At 44.9% G+C, this 18,702-nt stretch overlaps 1 protein-coding gene across 4 annotated transcripts in view; it reads right to left on the minus strand.

Annotated features, from left to right (window-relative positions):
- Nucleotides 1–18,702, minus strand: part of LOC144511210 (retinaldehyde-binding protein 1-like) — a 79,387-nt gene that overhangs the window by 22,927 nt on the left and 37,758 nt on the right. Inside the window, exon 1 of one of the 4 annotated variants that reach the window (XM_078241303.1) lies at nucleotides 6,628–6,674. The exons of 2 other annotated variants lie outside the window; for them this stretch is intronic. The gene's annotated coding sequence lies outside the window, so the exon portion shown is untranslated. Of the gene's footprint in view, nucleotides 1–6,627; nucleotides 6,675–18,702 lie in introns of those variants that run through there. One more of the 4 variants, XM_078241306.1, reaches the window with a different exon arrangement.

Genomic DNA, 18,702 nt, shown 5'->3' on the forward strand with positions numbered 1-18,702 from the left:
TCCACGTGTCTCTGGTCTCCATATTTGTGTAAATCAATAACATTTTGTTCTGTTATGGTTTATTTCTGTCATCAATGAGCCCTTCAACTTCAGAGCTGATTATACAACTCAGCTCAGAACATCCCATCTCTCAGTCCCTGTTTCCTTCAGGAAACCTGCACTCAGCTCCAGGAATAGACAAACAGGATAAGTGCAAATGCCGTGCTTCTTTGAGGTTTAATGACTTCTGTAAACGTTCTATCCTAAAAACAGCTCTTAAGAAATGACTACGACGAAACATCCCATTTGCACGGGAAGTACAATTTAGGGCGGCACGGTGGCACAGTGGTTAGCACTGCTGCCTCACAGCTCCAGGGACCCGGGTTCGATTCCGGCCTCGAGTCACTGTCTGTGTGGAGTTTGCACATTCTCCCCGTGTCTGCGTGGGTTTCCTCTGGGTGCTCCGGTTTCCTCCCACAGTCCAAAGATGTGTGGGTTAGGTTAATTGGCCGTGCTAAATTGCTCCGTAGTGTCAGGGGGGCTAGCAGGGTGGATACATGGGGTTACGGGGATAGGGCATGGGTGGGATTGTCGTGGATGCAGGCTCGATGGCCAGAATGGCCTCCTTCTGCACTGTAGGGATTCTTTGTAACCAACCAAAACAATGTGATCAGTATTGTTGGCCACTTATGAAGCAGAGTTACCAACAATAATTTGGCCCTAAAATTTAGCAAAGTACTAATCGTTCGCTGTTATCACTGAAATTAAATAACTGAATAGAGATAGTTTAGAAAATAAGCTGCTTTGGCAAAGGGTAGAGAACAGAGTTCCATGGAGTGTTGCAGCATTAATGCCCATTGCAGTGAGTGGGAACACATTCTTATTCTGTTCAAGTTACATTGCTGAGCTGAGATACCTTGGCCACAGTCTATACGACATCTCAGGGGAGGTGTTGGCAGAGTGGTATTGTCGCTTGACTAGTAATCCAGAGACCCACGGTAATACTCTGGGACTCCAGTTCAAATCCCACCTTGGCAAATGGTTCAATTTAAAAACTCAATAAATCATCTGGAATTACAAGTCTAACGATGAATCCATGGTCAATTGTTGTGAAAACCCAACTGGTTCACTAACTCTGGGACTAATGTCCCTTTAGGAAGGAAAACTGCCATCCTTACCTGGTCTAGGCCTACATGTGACTCCAGAACCACAGCAATGTGGTTGACTCTTAAATGGCCTAGCAAGCCACTATACAGTGCAGAATCTAATACGGTACAGAAGGAGGCCATTTGGCCCATCGAGCCTGCACCGACAACAATCCCACCCAGGCCTTATCTCTGTAACCCTACGTATTTACCCCCTAGTCCCCCTGAAACTAAGGGGCAATTTAGCACGGCCAATCAACCTAACCTACAATCTTTGGAGTGGGGGAGGAAACCGGAGCACCCGGAGGAAACCCACGGGAAGAATGTGCAAACTCCACACTCTGTTGTATTCAACCAGTACAAATGAAACAAAAAGGAATGAAAGCTGACGGACCACTCAGTATCTACCTAGGCACTGGAAATGACAATGGCAAACCCAGCCCTATCAACCCTGCAAAGTCCACCTTACTAACATCTGGGGATTGTGTGCCAAAGATAGCTGTCTCACAGACTAGTCAAGCAACAGCCTGATGTAGTCATACACATGGAATCATACCTTACAGATAATGTCCCAGACACCACCATCACCATCCCTGGGTGTGTCCTGTGTTACCGGCAGGATTGACCCAGCAAAGGTGGTATACAGTCGGGAGGGAGTTGCCCTGGGAATCCTGAACATTGACTTTGGACTTCATGAAGTCTCATGGTACCAGATCAAACATGGACAAGGAAACCTCCTGCTGATTGCCACATACTGTTCAACCTCAGCTGATGAATCAATACTATTCCATGTTGAACACCACTTGGAGGAAGTACTGAAGGTGGCAAAGCTATAGAAAATACTCTGGGTCGGGGACCTCAATGTCTATCACCAAGAGTGGCTCAGTAGTAGTGTCTCGGTTGTACCACCATAGACTGAGCTGGCCAGATGCTAAAGGACATCGCTTCTAGATTGGGACTGTGGCAGGTGGTGAGGGAATCGACAAGAGGGAAAAACATACTTGACCTCATCCTCACCAACCTGCTTGCTGCAGTTGCATCTGTCCATGGCGGTATTGGTAGCAGTGACCACCGTACAGTCCTTGTGGAGACAATGTCCCATCTTCACATTGAGGATATCCTCCATTGTGTTGTGTGACACTAACATTGTGCTAAATGGGATAGACTTTTAATTGATCTAGCAACTCAAAACTGGGCACTGTTGAGGTGCTATTGGCCATTAGAAGCAGCTCAATTGTCCTCAACCACAATCTGTAATCTCATGGCCAGGCATATCCCCCACTCTACCATTACCATTACCATCAACCCTAGTTTAATGGAGAGTGCAGGAGGGCATGCCAGGAGCAGCACCAGGCATACCTAAAAATGAAGTGTCAACTTGGTGAAGCTACCAAACAGGACTATTTGTGTGCCAAACAGCATAAGCAGCGAATGACAGACAGAGCTAAGTGATCCCACAACCATCAGATCAGATCTAAGCTCTGCAGTCTTGCCACATCCACCTGTGAATGTGGTGGACAACTAACAACTCACTGGAGGAGGAGGTTCCACAAGTATGCCCATCCTCAATGATGGGCAAAACCGGCACATCTGTACAGAAGTTAAGGCATTTGCAACAATCTTCGAAAAGAAATACCGAGTGGATTTTCCACCTTGGCCTCCTCTGGAGGAGGTCCCCAGCATCACAGACGTCAGTCTTCAGCCAATTCAATTCATCCCATATGATATCAAGAAATAGCTAAAGACACTGGATACTGCAAAGGCTATGGGCACTGACACTATTCCAGAAATAGTACTGAAGACTTGTGCTCCTGTACTTGCTGCACCCCTAGCCAAGCTCTTCCAGTACAGCTACAACTCTGACATTTACCCAGCAATATGGAAAATTGTCCAGGGATGTCCTGTGCACAAGAAACAGAACAAATCCAACCCGGCCAATTATCACCCCATCAGTCTACTCTCAATCATCAGTAAAGTGAAGTAAGGGGTCATCAACAGCGCTATCAAGCAGCACTTACACAGCAATAACCTGCTCACGGATGCTCAGTTTGGGTTCCGCCAATGTCACTCAGCTCCTGACGTCACTCCAGCCTTGGTTCAAACATGAATAAAAGAGCTGAATGCCACAGGTTCGGTGAGAGTGACTGTCCTTGACGTCAAGGCAGCATTTGGCCAAGTATGGCATCAAGGAGCCCTGGCAAAACTGGAATCAATGAGAATCAGGGGGAAAGCCTTCCGCTGCTTGGAGTCATACCTGATACAAAGCAAGATGGTTGTGGTGATTGGAGGTCAATCATCTCAGCTCCAGGACATCACTGCAGGAGTTCCTCAGGGTGTTGTCCTAGGTGCGACCATCTTCAGCTGCTTCATCAATGACTTTCCTTACATCATAAGGACAGAAGTGGGATTGTTTGCTGATGACTGCACAATGTTCAGTGTCATTTGGAACTCCACAGATACTGATGCAGGTCATGTCCAAATGCAGCAAGACCTGGACAATATCCAGGCTTGGGCTGATAAGTGGCAAGTAACATTCATGCCATACAAGTGCCAGGTAATGACCATCTCCCGCAACAAAGGATCTAACCATCGCCCCTTGACATTTGATGGCATTACCATTGCTGAATCTCCCATTATCAGCATCCTGGGGGTTACCATTGACCAGAAACTCAATTGGACTAGCCATATAAGTACTGTGGCTACCAGAACAGATCAAAGGCTAGGAACGCTGCAGCAAGTAACTCACCTCCTGACTCCCCGAAGCCTGTCTACCATCTAGGCACAAGTCAGACGTGTGATGGAATACTCTTCACTTGTCTGGATGAGTGCAGCTCTAACAATGCCGAAGAAGCTTGACACCATCCAGGACAAAGCAGTCTGATTGATTGCTACCCCCTTCCACATTCAATCCCTCCACCACTAACGAACAGTGGCAGCCGTATGTACCATCTACAAGATACACTGCAAGAACTCATCAAAGTTCCTTAGGCAGCACCTTCCAAACCCATGACTACCACCATGTAGAAGGGCAAGAGCAGCAGATACCTGCGAATACCACCACCTGGAGGATCCCCTCCAAGTCACTCACCATCCTGAATTGAAAATATATTGCCGTTCCTTCACTGCCGCTGGGTTAAAATCCTGGAACTCCCCCCCTAATGGCACAGTGAGTGGACCTACACCACAGGGACTACAGTGGTTCAAGAAGGCAGCTCACCGCCACCTTCTCGGGAGCAATTAGCGATAGGAAATAAATGCTGGTTTAGCCCCGAGGCCCACATCCCATAAAAATGAATTTTAAAAAGCTGATCTCCTGTCTTGGTATAGCTCAGATAGCTGGGAATTTGCAGAGTCCTGAAGTACAATGTCATCCCTCCTTGTCCACTGCTGAACACTCAAGTCTATAGAAACATAGAAAATAGGAGCAGGAGTACGTCAGCAGGTTCAGTCGATAGTTCAGTCAATTACAGAGAAGGCAGATTGAATATTGGCCTTTATTTCAAAGGGAATGGAATATAAAAATAGGGAAGTCTTGCTAAAACTATACAAGGCATTAGTTAGACTACACCTGCAATACTGTGAAGAGTTTTGGTCTCCTTATCTAAGGAAAGATATATTGACATTGGAGGCAGTCCAGAGAAGGTTCACTAGGTTGATCGCGGGTACAGAGGTATCTTCTTATGAGTAGGTCGGACCTGCACTCATTGGAGTTTAGAAGAATGAAAGGCAATCTTAGTGAGATATATACGCTGGAACTTTCCGGTCGCTCATGCCAGCAGGATCTTTCAGTCCTGCCAATGATGTACCCGTGCCATGGGTTTCACAGTGGTGTATTCAACGGGAAACCCCGTTGACCAGAAGATCCTGTCGCTGGCCCAGGGCAGGCTGCCTCCTATCACCGTGAAATACGCAGTGGGTTGCGTGGTAAATCGCACCCATAGGTTTCTCAGAGGGTTTGAGAGGGTAGATGCCAAGAGGTGAAAGAGCCTAGGACCAGAGGGCATAATCTCAGAGTAAGGGGTCAACCATTTTAGACGGAGATGAGAAGGACTTTCTTCTCTCAGAGGGTAGTGAATCTTTGGAATTTTTTTACCACAGAATGCTGTAAAGACTGGGTCATTAAATATGTTCAAGGCTGAGATAGATAAGATTTCAATCAGTAAGGAAGCATGGGTTATGGGGATAATGATGTGGAGATGCCGGCGTTGGACTGGGGTAAACACAGTAAGAAGTTTAACAACACCAGGTTAAAGTCCAATAGGTTTATTTGGTAGCAAAAGCCACACAAGCTTTCGGAGCCCCAAGCCCCTTCTTCAGGTGAGTGGGAATTATGTTCACCAACAGGGCATATAAAGACACAAACTCAATTTGCATGAATAATGGTTGGAATGCGAATACTTACAGCTAATCAAGTCTTTCAGATACAAACAATGTGAGTGGAGAGAGCATCAAGACAGGCTAAAGAGATGTGTATTGTCTCCAGACAGGACAGCCAGTGAGACTCTGCAGGTCCAGGCTTGTGTGGCTTGCCTGGACCTGCAGAGTCTCACTGGCTGTCCTGTCTGGAGACAATACACATCTCTTTAGCCTGTCTTGATGCTCTCTCCACTCACATTGTTTGTATCTTAAAGACTTGATTAACTGTAAGTATTCGCATTCCAACCATTATTCATGCAAATTGAGTTTGTGTCTTTATATGCCCTGTTTGTGAACAGAATTCCCACTCACCTGAAGAAGGGGCTTGGGACTCCGAAAGCTTGTGTGGCTTTTGCTACCAAATAAACCTGTTGGACTTTAACCTGGCGTTGTTAAACTTCTTATTATGGGGATAAGGCAGGAAAGTGGAGTTAAGGATTCTCATTTCAGATCAGTCATGATCTCATTGAATGGCGGAGGAAGCTCGATGGGCTGAATGGCCTACTTCTGTTCCTACATCTTATGGTCTTATTCAGCCCTTTGAGCCTGCTCTGCAGTTTAATATGATCACGGCTGATCCTTTATCTCAGCACCCATAATCCCGCATCCTCCCCATACCTCTTGACATTTTTACAGTCCAAAAATCTATCCATTTCTTTCTTAAAAATATTCACTGATTTGACCTCCATACCCTTCTGTGGTCGTGGATTCCACAGGTTCACCACCCTCTGAATGAATAATGTTCTCCTCATCTCAGTTCTAAATGGCCCATCCTGTACCCTGAGACTGTGACCCCTTGTTCCACACCCCTCCTGGTCAGAGGAAACATCATTCCTGCACCCAGCCTGTCCACCCCTAGCAGAATTTTATATATTTCATTGAGATCCCCTCTCATTCATTGGGATTAATGACCAAATTAATGATCAAAAATGATATTATGCTGAATTGAATACAGTATTGTTACGTATAATGGAGAACAAGGAATGAAATTAACACAATAGATCATCCGGTTCTCAATTATTATGAGTTGTGCTTCTAAACCTGACCCTCATTTTAAGGTTTTCAATTGTAACACTCTCTAACTTACCACACCGTTACGAGTTACTCAGTATAAGCCTTGCCTCTGTGTTTAGCTGGACTCTACTGTGCTATACAGTGTTTACTCACTACAAGTCTTGTGGGCTGGTTAGCCCAGTCGGCTGGATGACTGGTTCATAATGCAGAATGATGCCAACAGCATGGGTTCAATTCCTGTACAGGCTGAGGTTATTCATGAAGGCTTGCCTTTTCCATCTTCCTGAGGTGCGGTAATCCTCAGGTTAAATCATCACCAGAATCACAGAATACTACAGTGCAGAAGAGGCCCTTCGGCCCATCGAGTCTGCACCGACGCATGAAATGCTCTGACCTGCCCACCTAATCCCACTTGCCAGCACTTGGCCCATAGCCTTGAATGTTATGGTGTGCCAAGTACTCATCCAGGTATTTGTTAAAGGATGTGAGGCATCTCGCCTCTTCCACCTTCCCAGGTAGTGCATTCCAACCAGTCTCCCCCTTTGAGGGGGAGAGCAGCCTATGGTCATCTGGGACTGTGGCGACTGAACGTTTTTACTACAAGTATACTCTTGTTACACTCCGCTAACAGTATGACTTTGGGGAATTGTATAACAGTGATGGAACAGAATTGTCATTTAAAATATATCTTAGAATGACAATTCTATTATCTGCTACTCTGCACATTCCTGTCTCCTTCTGTCTCCAGATTATTCAAATTGAGGCAGGTGAGATTCATACTTAAACTGAAGCAATTTGGTAAATTACATGGATCACAGAAAATCAGGCATATTAACCTGCGATATACAAATTATGATTGAAAATAAAAAAATTCTGCAAAAACTAAATCTTCTCAGCAATGTTACTTCAGGACTGTAACTGATCCTTCTGTCGGGCTCTATACCCCTCACGAGGAAGAGGAAAGATGTCCAGGGTCCCAGTAATTAGCTGTCATCCCAGTGATTCCCAATGGAAAGTGAGCATCTTTGTGGATGAAAAGCAAGGACAGGGGATGGGGATGCCCTGCTGTGATGACCTTCACAGTTGAACAGAAAAGCACTTAGGGAGCAAGGATTCTACAGACATACAGAGCCAAATCTAATCATATATTGGTGCCATCACAGGCGGAATGGTGGCACACTAGTTAGCACTGCTGCCTCACAGCGCCAGGGACCTGGGTTCGATACCCGGCTTGGGGTGACTGTGTGGAGTTAGCACATTCTCCCCCATATCTGCGTAGGTTTCCTCCTGGTGCTCCGGTTTCCTCCCACAGTCCAAAGATGTGCGGGTTAGGTGGATTGACCATACTAAATTGACCCTAATGGCAGGGGGATTAGCAGGATAAATATGTGGGGTTATGGGAAGAGGGACTGGGTGGGATTGCGGTCGGTGCAGACTCGCTGGGCCGAATGGCCTCCTTTTACACTGTCGGGATTCTATGATTCATCAGGCGAGTAGAGACAGGTGGGAAACTGGTAGGGAGAAATAAAATGCAGGTCATAAACCAGCCATGTTGTTGCTGCATTCCCAGCAATAAAAAGTCATTAGTGTTGTAAAGGTTACGGAGTAATCTGGTAAAATGTGATTGGCCGGCACAAACACACTACACAGCTAACCGGAACAGCAAAACAGAGCTAATCAGTGCAGAGTGACACACTGATACCAGCAATTGAATGGAGCAGAGTGTCTGAGCTTTTTTTAAAGGAGGAATTCTTTCTGTTTGAGTGTCATAAACATTTGAAAAGGATTACAAGTGACTGGAATTTAATCCAATTCACAAGCTGGTGGAATTGTATTTTTATAAACATTTTTTTATTATTCATTTCTGGAATGTGGGTGTCACCGCCTTGGCCAGCATTTATTGCCCATTCCCAATTGCCCTTGCTGCCACCTTCTTGAACCGCTGCAGTCCATGTGCCCACAGATACACCCACAGTCTCTGCAGCAATTTAATACAACTGAGTGGCTTGCTAGACCATTTCAGAGGACAGTTAAGAGTCAATAACATTGCTGTGAGTCTGGAGTCACATGTAGACCAGACCAGGTAAGGATGGCAGGTTTCCTTCCCTAAAGTCAATGTGATGGGTTTTTATAACAATCCAGTAGTTTCATGATTGTTATTAATGAGACTTTTTAAAATTCCAGATTTATAGAATCATAGAATCCCTACAGTGCAGAAAGAGGCCATTCAGCTCATCGAGCCTGTACTGACAATAATCCCACCCAGGCCTCACAGCACCAGGGGACCCTGGTTCAATTCCAGTCTCAGGTTACTGTCCATGTGGAGTTTACACGTTTTCCCAATGTCTGCGTGGGTGCTCCGGTTTCCTCCCACACTCTAAAAATGTGTGGGTTAGGTTGATTGGCCGTGCTAAATTGTTCAATAGTGTCAGAGGGATTAGCAGGGTAAATATATGGGGTTACAGGGATAGGGCCTGGGTGGGATCATTGTCGGTGCAGACTCGATGGGCCGAATGGCCTCCTTCTGCACTGTAGAGATTCTGTGATGAGCCTTGGTCAATGCTGCCCAGCTAGGTAAATGCCCTGTCTGCCAGGTTGGGTTTTACTCATTAACTTCCTCCCAGAAGTGGTGGCCCACTGTGCAGCCATAGTTACACACAGTGAGATAAAAGATATAACCAGCCAACTATTGTAACTCAGTGATGAAAGGCATTGGTAAAGCAAACACATACATAGATTATTTCACTAGGAAGATCAAGCATAAGAGATTCTCATGTCAAGATAATCACTGGATACATAAAGGGGAGATAAGAAAAAACCTTTATCATGATAAGTGTTATCAGAATATGGAATGCTTACCACAAGAAAGGAACAATGTGGAATTCAATGCAGCATTGAAGAAGATACTGAATCATTATTTGTAAGGAGTAAAGGATATGGAGAGAAAGAAGCTAAATAAGCCCATAAAAAATCAGCCCCTGTAACATCGAAAATAGAAGCAGGGGTAGGCCATTCGAGCCTGCTCCGCCATTCGTGGCTGATCATCAGATTTAATATCCTGATCCCACCTTCACCCCATATCCCTTGATCCCTTTAGCCTCAAGAGCTATGTGCAATTTCTTCTTGAAAAGATTAGCACAGAAGAGGAACAGTTAAACTCACCCAGCCACTCAATCAATGGAGAGGCCAGGCCTAAGGAATTATAAGAGAGTAGCTTTTTCCCATAATTCCCCAGAAGGAAAAACAATACAAAGCCAAGATCGATTTTAAATTGAGGGGAAGTTCAGGGCAGTAGGGGCATGGGACAGGAGGGAACCTTTGTACGGTGTTCAGCATGAGGTCCTGGCCATTTTAGCACCAGGGCAAGACAATCTCTTACCCAAAACTGGTGGGAATCAGGGACTGCAGCAACAACTGGTTCGGACATCTGAGGACATTGGTCTCCAGCCGGCATAAAGCTGGCACTGGGGAGATGGTTTGCCAACTGATTCTGATGATGGGAGGGAGGGACAAGTCTGTCTGGAGCCTCAAGGTTCTTTGCAAGGTTCTTGGGCAGAACGCCTGCTTCTAGTTCACAAAGATTCCACAGAAAATAGAACTTGCTAAACTGACCTTGGCCTCTTCATGTCACTCCACAATCTCTGTCATAGAATCACAGAATCCCCACAGTGCAGAGGGAGGCCATTTGGTCCATCAGGTCTGCACCGACTCTCCAACACAGCATCCCAGCCAGGCCCTATCCCTATAACCCCACGTATTTACCCCGTTAATTCCCCTAACCTACACATTTTGGGACACTAAGGGGAAAATCAGCAAAGCCAATACAACTAACCCGCACATCTTTGGAGAATGGGAGGAAACCGGAGCACCCAGAGGAAATCCACACAGACACGGGGAGAACGTGCAAACTCCACACAGACAGTGATCTGAGGCCGGAATTGAATCTGGTTCCCTGGCGCTGTGAGGCAGCAGTGCTAACCACGGCGCCACCATGTCACCTCCAAGTGATTTGGTCTCATGTGGATCTCCCAAATAAAGATAGTAAAATGACATTGCAGCATAAATGACATTGTTGGTCTGCGGTATTCCATTGTTGTACAGTGCGAGCCCTAGCCTAAAAGTGACGGGTAACCCTCCTGTGCCTGTTCTTCATTAAAATGGTGGGAGATAAGAATGCTGTTTCTGCTTAATTCCCACTCTCCCAGCCCAGTGATCTTGGTGCAATTCCCTCCAGGAATGTGTGAGTTTAGAACCCAGCTCAAGATCTCATAAGGCAAGGTAATGATTTCATGGGTGAGGAAACACCAACCTCCACATCAAAAACAAGGTCCCTCTTTGAGAGGTAATGCTATTCAGTTCATGAATTCAAATGTTTGTAGAACTTGATTTAGGAATCATTTCAATGTTCTGAGTTTGGAAAGTCTTTCTTTGTTAAACACTTCTGTAAGATTGAGGTTGATGCTACATCACAGTGATGCGTAACTGGCCATATGGGAGACCAGGAGAATTCTCAAATACCTTGCTTTATGTGTCAGTGATTCTAGATTATCACTGCTCATCTTACTCCATGAAAATACCAAAGAATTTCTTACAGTGGATCCAATCCTCCCCGATTACTCTAGATCTGGTCCACCCTTGGTAACTGTGAACCTGTCCACCCCATTTGCTCTAGATCCCATTCACCCCTCTGGACGCAATCAACCTCTGATTGCTTTGGACCCAGTCCACCACTGATCCCTCTAGATCCAGTCCTCCCTGATTTCTCTAGATCCACTGATCACTGTGTTTTGTCCACTCCTGATTGTCTTGGATTCGACACGCTCCTGATTACTGTACATCACTTTCATTTTGGGACGGCACGGTGGCACAGTGGTTAGCACTGCCTCACAGCTCCAGGGACCTGGGTTCAATTCCTGGCTTGGGTCACTGTCTTTGTGGAGTTTGCACATTCTCGCCGTATCTGTGTGGGTTTCCTCCGGGTGCTCCAGTTTCCTCCCACAGTCCAAAGATGTGCAGGTTAGGTGCATTGGCCATGCTAAATTGTCCCTTAGTGTCAGAGGGACTAGCAGGGTAAATACGTGGGGTTACGGGGATAAGGCCTGAGTGGGATTGCAGCTGATGCAGACTCGATGGGCCGAATGGCCTCCTTCTGCACTGTAGGGTTTCTATGTCCACTGCTGCAGTCATGCTGCTTTGTGAAATATTCCAGATTTTCCTTTCAATTAAACTCATTTCATTCAAATATTATCTTCTAAAGTGGAAATTGCTGTCAACTGGAAATGCTCCGAGAATTGGCTTTAATCTCAGGAAGGGGTCAGAAAGAGTCAGGTCCATTTCCGAAATGTCATTTGATACTTCCCTAAACATGATGTGTCAGGAGAGAATCTGGGGAAAGGATATCAGAGACTGTAAACTGTTTCCTAGTCAATTATTTTAGAAATAAGTTTTGTTGTTCCGAAAATGCCACTTGAAACAATGCCAGAATTAACACAGGAGAGGGTGACCACACTCAGCTGCCTTTTTTAGCTTGTGATTCCGACTTTCTCTTATTGCCGATTGTCTTGCAATCTCTCTGAATACTTAGTTGTGTTTTACTGCCACTCACAGCTGAATGGCATTGTGGGAGCATCTTTACAACGCAGACTTGAACACTTCAAGGCGAAGGCCTCCACAATGATTGATGGGCAACAAATGCCAACCAACCTTGCCAACAACATCCATATCCCAAGACTGGTATTCTTTAAAAGGCCAATCTGCTAACTTGCTCTCACATAGCCTACAGTAATCCAATTAATATTTCTGTGTTATTTAATCCTCACGGTGTGTGCATATCTGTGTCAGTTGTCCCTCCATTCGAGAGCGACATCTATGGGTCACGGATTTCTGTAAGGAGTCTATCAACGCCAGGTTAAAGTCCAACAGGTTTATTTGGTAGCAAATGCCACTAGCTTTCAGAGCGCTGCTCCTTCGTCAGATGAAGTGGAAATCTGCTCTCAAAAAAACGACAATCTTGGTTTTATGAGAGCAGATTTCCACTCCATCTGACGAAGGAGCAGCGCTCCGAAAGCTAGTGGCGTTTGCTACCAAATAAACCTGTTGGACTTTAACCTGGTGTTGTTAGACTCCTTACTGTGTTTACCCCAGTCCAACGCCGGCATTTCCACATCATCACGGATTTCTGCCATGAGTCTTCATGACCCCCATCATTCTCGACTCGCAGACCTTTGGATACATATGGGGCAGAACATGCCACATGGTAGTGGGATCCTTGCTTCCTTTTCTTTCCTTCTCTGTCACCGCTCTGCCTCGTCATCAAGGCATTTGGACTTAAAAGCACAGTGCAGCTTGATGGACAAGTTGGCGCCATTTTGAACTGTTGGTAGCTCCTCCCAGTCATTCATGCCAACACTGCTGCACTTTGAGATCTTCCGACTGTGTTTGTGGCAAGCTGGTTGGCATTTGTGGGACTGTGGGTGCTGACAAGGCGCTGACCATTTGACAGTTGAAAAAAACAGGACTTGGTCGGGGAGACACTTCCCAGCCATCTGAACACAGTGTCCAGTCCAGCGTGGTTGATTTTGCAGGAGTTTTACCTGAGTGTTGTAGAGCTGGCTTCAAGAAGGACACTAATGTTTGTTCAACTGTCCTCCCTTTGAATCTGGGGCATGCAGCGGAGAGTTTGATGGTGGAGTTTCTCCAGCACTCTTACATGTTGCTGTAACACAGTATATACCGGAGAGTGGTGATGACAATTGCTCTGTACAATAGGACTTCTGTTGACTTGCAGAGGTCTTTACTGTCAATCACCCACAGTTGATTCCGTGTTGGATCTCCTCATCAATGGTGGCCTTTCGAGAGAAGTGGCTGCCAAGGTATGGGAATATACTCAAGGAATAAGAATTATAAAATAATCTCATTAAGACTGAAAGTGGAAATTAGAGAAAGTTGTTTATATAGAGGGTGGCTGGAATTGTGGAGTTGACTGCCACAAACTGTTTTAGAAGTTACAAGCAGGGAGTCTATAAAATTGTTGTTATGTCGTATTGTTATTCCAAAATGATTTGTTATCACGTGTAGGTATACATGTATAGTCAGCGTGCCAAGCTAATAATATCATTCCACAGCACATGATGAGAATTGCGAAATATAGTCGCTATCAGCTCCATTATTTCAGTATTGGCGGCATGGTGGCACAGTGGTTAGCACAGCTGCCTCACACCGCCAGGGACCCGGGTTCATTTCCGGCCTTGGGTGACTGTCTGTATGGGGTTTGCACATTCTCTTCGTGTCTGCATGGCATTCCTCCTACTCTGGTTTCCTCTCACAGTCCAAAGATGTGCAGGTTAAGGTGGATTAGCCATGCTAAATTGTTCCTTACTGCCCAAAGATGTGTAGGTTCGGGGGATTAGAGGGGTGAATGAACGGGGTTACAGGGATAGCGGGGGATGGCGGGCCTGAGAAAGATGCTCTGTCCGAGAGTCAGTGTGACTTGATGGGCCTCTGCACAGGCTACTCCTACATTCTCATGACAATAGATTCAGATCAAACCAGGAGAGAGTACCCAGTATGGTAGCAACACCTATCAGTCTCCATATAGAGAATTATATTCCACCAGAGTCCTGTTACCTTGAGAGTACGGGAAAAGAGGATACATTTCTGCTCATCCAGTGATCCAGATGTTGTTTCAGAGTCAATCACCAATGGACCATCCTCATCCTGACCCAAGTCCCCCCACCAAATCCCTCCCCCTCCATTCATTGCTGAAGTTGCAAAACTTTGGTTCCATTTTCACTGATATTGGATCTTTTATCCTGTCTCTGTCTCTTTACTGTATTCTCAGATTTTCAGCTGTTAATTCTTCTTTCACTTTTAGAAGCCCTTATCACACTGTCTTCAACCTGGCTATAGGTCACAACAATTAGAAAAAAAAACATTTTAACCTGTCTGCCTTGAGGGAAAACCAAAACCTGCAAATTAATCTTGTTTCTTCACATTTACATGTTGAAATTTGACAATTTTCTGCCAACATTAGAGATAAAAGAAATAATTTGGATTTATAAGTTTAAGTTTAAAGTTTATTTATTAGTGTCGCAAGTAGGCTTACGTTCACACTGCAGTGACGTTACTGTGAAAATTCCCTAGTCGTCACACTCTGGCACCTGTTCGGGTACACTGATGGAAAATTTAGCATGGCCAATGCACCTAACCAGCATGTCATTTGGACTGTGGGACGAAACTGGAGCACTCAGAAGAAACCCACGCAGACATGGGGAGAACATGCTGACTCCGCACAGACAGTTACCCGAGGTAGGAATCGAACCCAGGCCCCTGGCGCTGTGAGGCAGCGGTGCTAACCACTGTGCCACCATGCCAAAATCACCTCACATGACATTTGGGGCATCAAAACCTACTGGGTGTGAAAAGGAGCTAAAATACTCGTTTCTTTTGTCTAACTTTACAACCTGTGAGTTATGTTTTAAGTATGCTATCAATGTTATCGAGGCAAATGCTCAGATAAATCATTCCAACAGCAAATACACTGAATGATCAGCTAATCTGTTTTGGAGGAGAGAGGGGTTGTCACCTAAAACACTGGGTGAACTTCCTGCTGCTTTGTGAACCCACGGAATCTTTAACATCCACCGAAAAACACAGATGAGACTGGTTTTTTTTAGCTCACCGAAGATCACAATTTATTTAATCCAACACTCCCTCAGTGCTGCACTGAAGTCTCGGCCTAGACTATTTGTTCAAATCCAAGAATGCCTCTTGGAGATTTAGTTTAGTTTAGTTTATTTATTAGTGTCACAAGTAGGCTTCCATTAACACTGCAATGAAGTTACTGTGAAAATCCCCTAGTCGCCACACTCCAGGTAAGTAACATCATTAAACCCTGCTCTTTATTAATGCATTTTTTTAAAAAAAGTATCAGTTTCCCAAGCATGCCTCAAAGGGTGTTGACACTCTGGTGATGTAACCATTAATAGTTCTACAATGTATATACAAGATGAACAGTATGCTGTCATTATATCACCTGTGACTATATTAGCGTTTTGTGATTATATATACACAGATACTTTATTAGAATACATTTTAAAATAAATTTAAAAACTTAAATGAAAATCCATGCTAAAATAATCCAGTTCTCCGGCAATTCTGGTTAAACTTACAGGACAAATCCATGCAGTGGAAAAGTAGAGTGACGTCCTTAGCATCAGGATCTGTTAACTCTCCACTAGCCAACCTTCTAAAGCAGCAATGCTGAGAATACCAACTTAACAGAATAGGCGAATCGTACCCGCACCTCGGCACTTGTATCCTAGAACTGCAATGTATTCTCGTGCATGTTACATCCTTCTGTCCCCCTGATCTGTCACAGATCATCGAATCCCTTCAATGTAGAAGGAGGGCATTCGGCCCATCGAGCCTGCACCGACAATAATTCCATCCAGGCCCCATCCCCGTAACCCCACGTATTTACCCTGCTAATCCCCCTGACACTAAGGGGCAATTTAGCATGGCCAATCCACCTAAGCCGCACATCTTTGGCGTGTGGGAGGAAACCGGAGCACCCAGAGGAAACCACGCAGACTACAGGGCGAATGTGCAAACTCCACACAGGCTGTCACCCGAGACTGGAATTGAACCCGGGTCCCTGGTGCTGTGAGGCAGCAGTGCCACCATGCCTCCCTCTTTAGGTTAAATCCCCAAAGGTATCAACAATAATATTCTAATTTTCTACTAACATGGATCTACAGAAGTCACTCATCCAAACATCCAACCAATAGTAAACACTTCTGTAAAATTATACAATTATAGTGATTTTGCAGCAAATAGACAAATGTATTACAGTTTAATATTTTCCTGTTAACTAAGTATATTAGATTGTAATTTCCTATTTGATGAATTCGCATACTTTCTTTTCAAGGGACTGACTGACTCTTTCAGGTAAGATGTCTGACAAGTGCCAGCTGTCAGTACCTGTGCCAAAAGGTCAAGTTAGTGCCTGCGAATTACTAAATCACAGAAAATGTCACCGAGAAGCAAAGGGCAGCATGGTGGCACCGTGTTTAACACTGTTACCTCACAGCTCAAGTGATCTAGGTTCAATTCTGACCTTAGGTTACTGTCTGTGTGGAGTTTGCACATTCTCCCCGTGCCTGTGTGGTTTTCCTCCTGGTGCTCCGGTCTCCTCCCACACTCCAAAGATGTGTGGCTTAGGCTGATTGGCCATGGTAAATTGCCCCTTAGTGTCAGGGCAATGAGTAGGATAAGTACATGGACTTACGTGGATAGGGCCTGGGTGGGATTGTTGGTGCAGGTTCGATGGGTCGAATGGCCGCCTTCTGCATTGTAGGGATTCTATGATTGGCTAATATTCACAATTTGTACGTTCCAGCAGGGCTCACAGACAACGAGCTGGACTCTTGACTTTTTTCCCCCACTCCCTAGCCCACAGGTTTTGAGACCAATTGTAGCGACCATTCTACCACACGAGGCTGGCCACAGTTAACTCAGTACTGGGGAATGATGCTGGAAACCTGCTGGTCCATCATAGCATTGTGCCACAGCCATCCTTCCTGTCATACTATGTACTCAACCTGAGTTTTAGAATGGCTTTTAACATCTCTATTGTATCTAATCACTTCAGCCACTGAGACAAGATTTGAGGAACTTTAATCAGACACAAAACATTACAATCACCATTTACTAATCACATTGAATGCTTCGCCTGACGGTTTTAGTAATATATTTAGCAATATTTTATCTTACATCACATGAATGATATATAGCAGATTTATAATTATAATATTAATTCCCACATTACTAAACATTACCACGTTGCAGATAAATGAGCAACAATCCAATCAAACATTGAATCAAAGGCCCCAGATGAAAGTGATTTTCCTAGAAGTGGAGATGCCGGGGTTGGACTGGGGTAAGCATGGTAAGAAGTCTCACTACACCAGGTTAAAGTCCAACAGGCTTATTTGGTAGCACGAGCTTTCGGAGCACTGCTCCTTCATCAGGTGATGACTCACCTGATAAACCTGATCACTCACCTGATGAAGGAGCAGCGCTCCGAAAGCTCGTGATTCCAAATAAACCTGTTGGACTTTAACCTGGTATTGTGAGGCTTCTTACTTTGCTAGAAAGTAAGTAAACTGCGATTCCTACAAGACTTTTTCTGTTACTCGGTAGTTCAAAGCACTTTTTTTGTAGGTCACAGGATTCAGCCACGCACAGGCGAAGCAGATTCACAAGTAAGGTATTGTTGGAGTCTTAAAAAATGCAGAATAGCACCAGTACATTCCGAGAGCATCTGTTTGAACTGATAGATGGCCCAGAATACGCTTTAGTGAAAAGAGGAAAGATGGAGGGATAAAGTAAACCTATGAATGCTGGAAATCTGAGATGTACAATGCTGAAAATACATGAGCAAATCACTCTGTACCTGAAAGAGAAAGGTTTCAGGTGGGACTCCATCTGTTCCATGAAGAGCTTGAACTTTAACATTGAAAATATTTGTTCCCTAAGAGATCTGCTGTCTATTTCTAACATTTTCTGGCACTATACCAGACTTGCAGTATCCACCGGTTTCCAATGATTTTAAGCATTTTGATTAAGCACTGTATTTATTACACAATTAATGCAAAGCTTATCCATTCACTCCCGACGTGCTTACAACATAATGTATCTATTTTACCTGGAATCATCAACAGGTTCCTTTGCCAAACTGATAAAAGTGCCCCCAAGTTCGATTTGATAAGGTTGAGTAAACCCATTGGATATTTAGAAATCCTTGTCACTCACCGGGTACAGAAGAGAGTGGTTAGCTCACAGTACTCAGGCAAAGGAAGGCACCAGGTTCCGCTAGGAGTTCGACACAACTGGGAAGCAGAGATCTTCAGGAGAAAGCTTTGTAGAGTCAGTTGATGTGGATTAGATTGTCACAAGGCATTACTCACAACAACTTTTAATTAAGTCAGCCTAAGACAGCAAGCCTTCCATTCATGTACTGCAGGTGGAAAGGGTGAGGGGGTGGGGGGTGCTGTGGGGTGGGAAGGGATAGGGGCTGGGCGTTAATTGTGTAAGGAAAATAACTTGTACGGATTCCAAGTCTTATTAGCAAGCAGAAGTGCCAGCT

This window comes from Mustelus asterias, chromosome 24 (genome assembly GCF_964213995.1).
Source record: "Mustelus asterias chromosome 24, sMusAst1.hap1.1, whole genome shotgun sequence".
Taxonomy (NCBI): domain Eukaryota; kingdom Metazoa; phylum Chordata; class Chondrichthyes; order Carcharhiniformes; family Triakidae; genus Mustelus; species Mustelus asterias.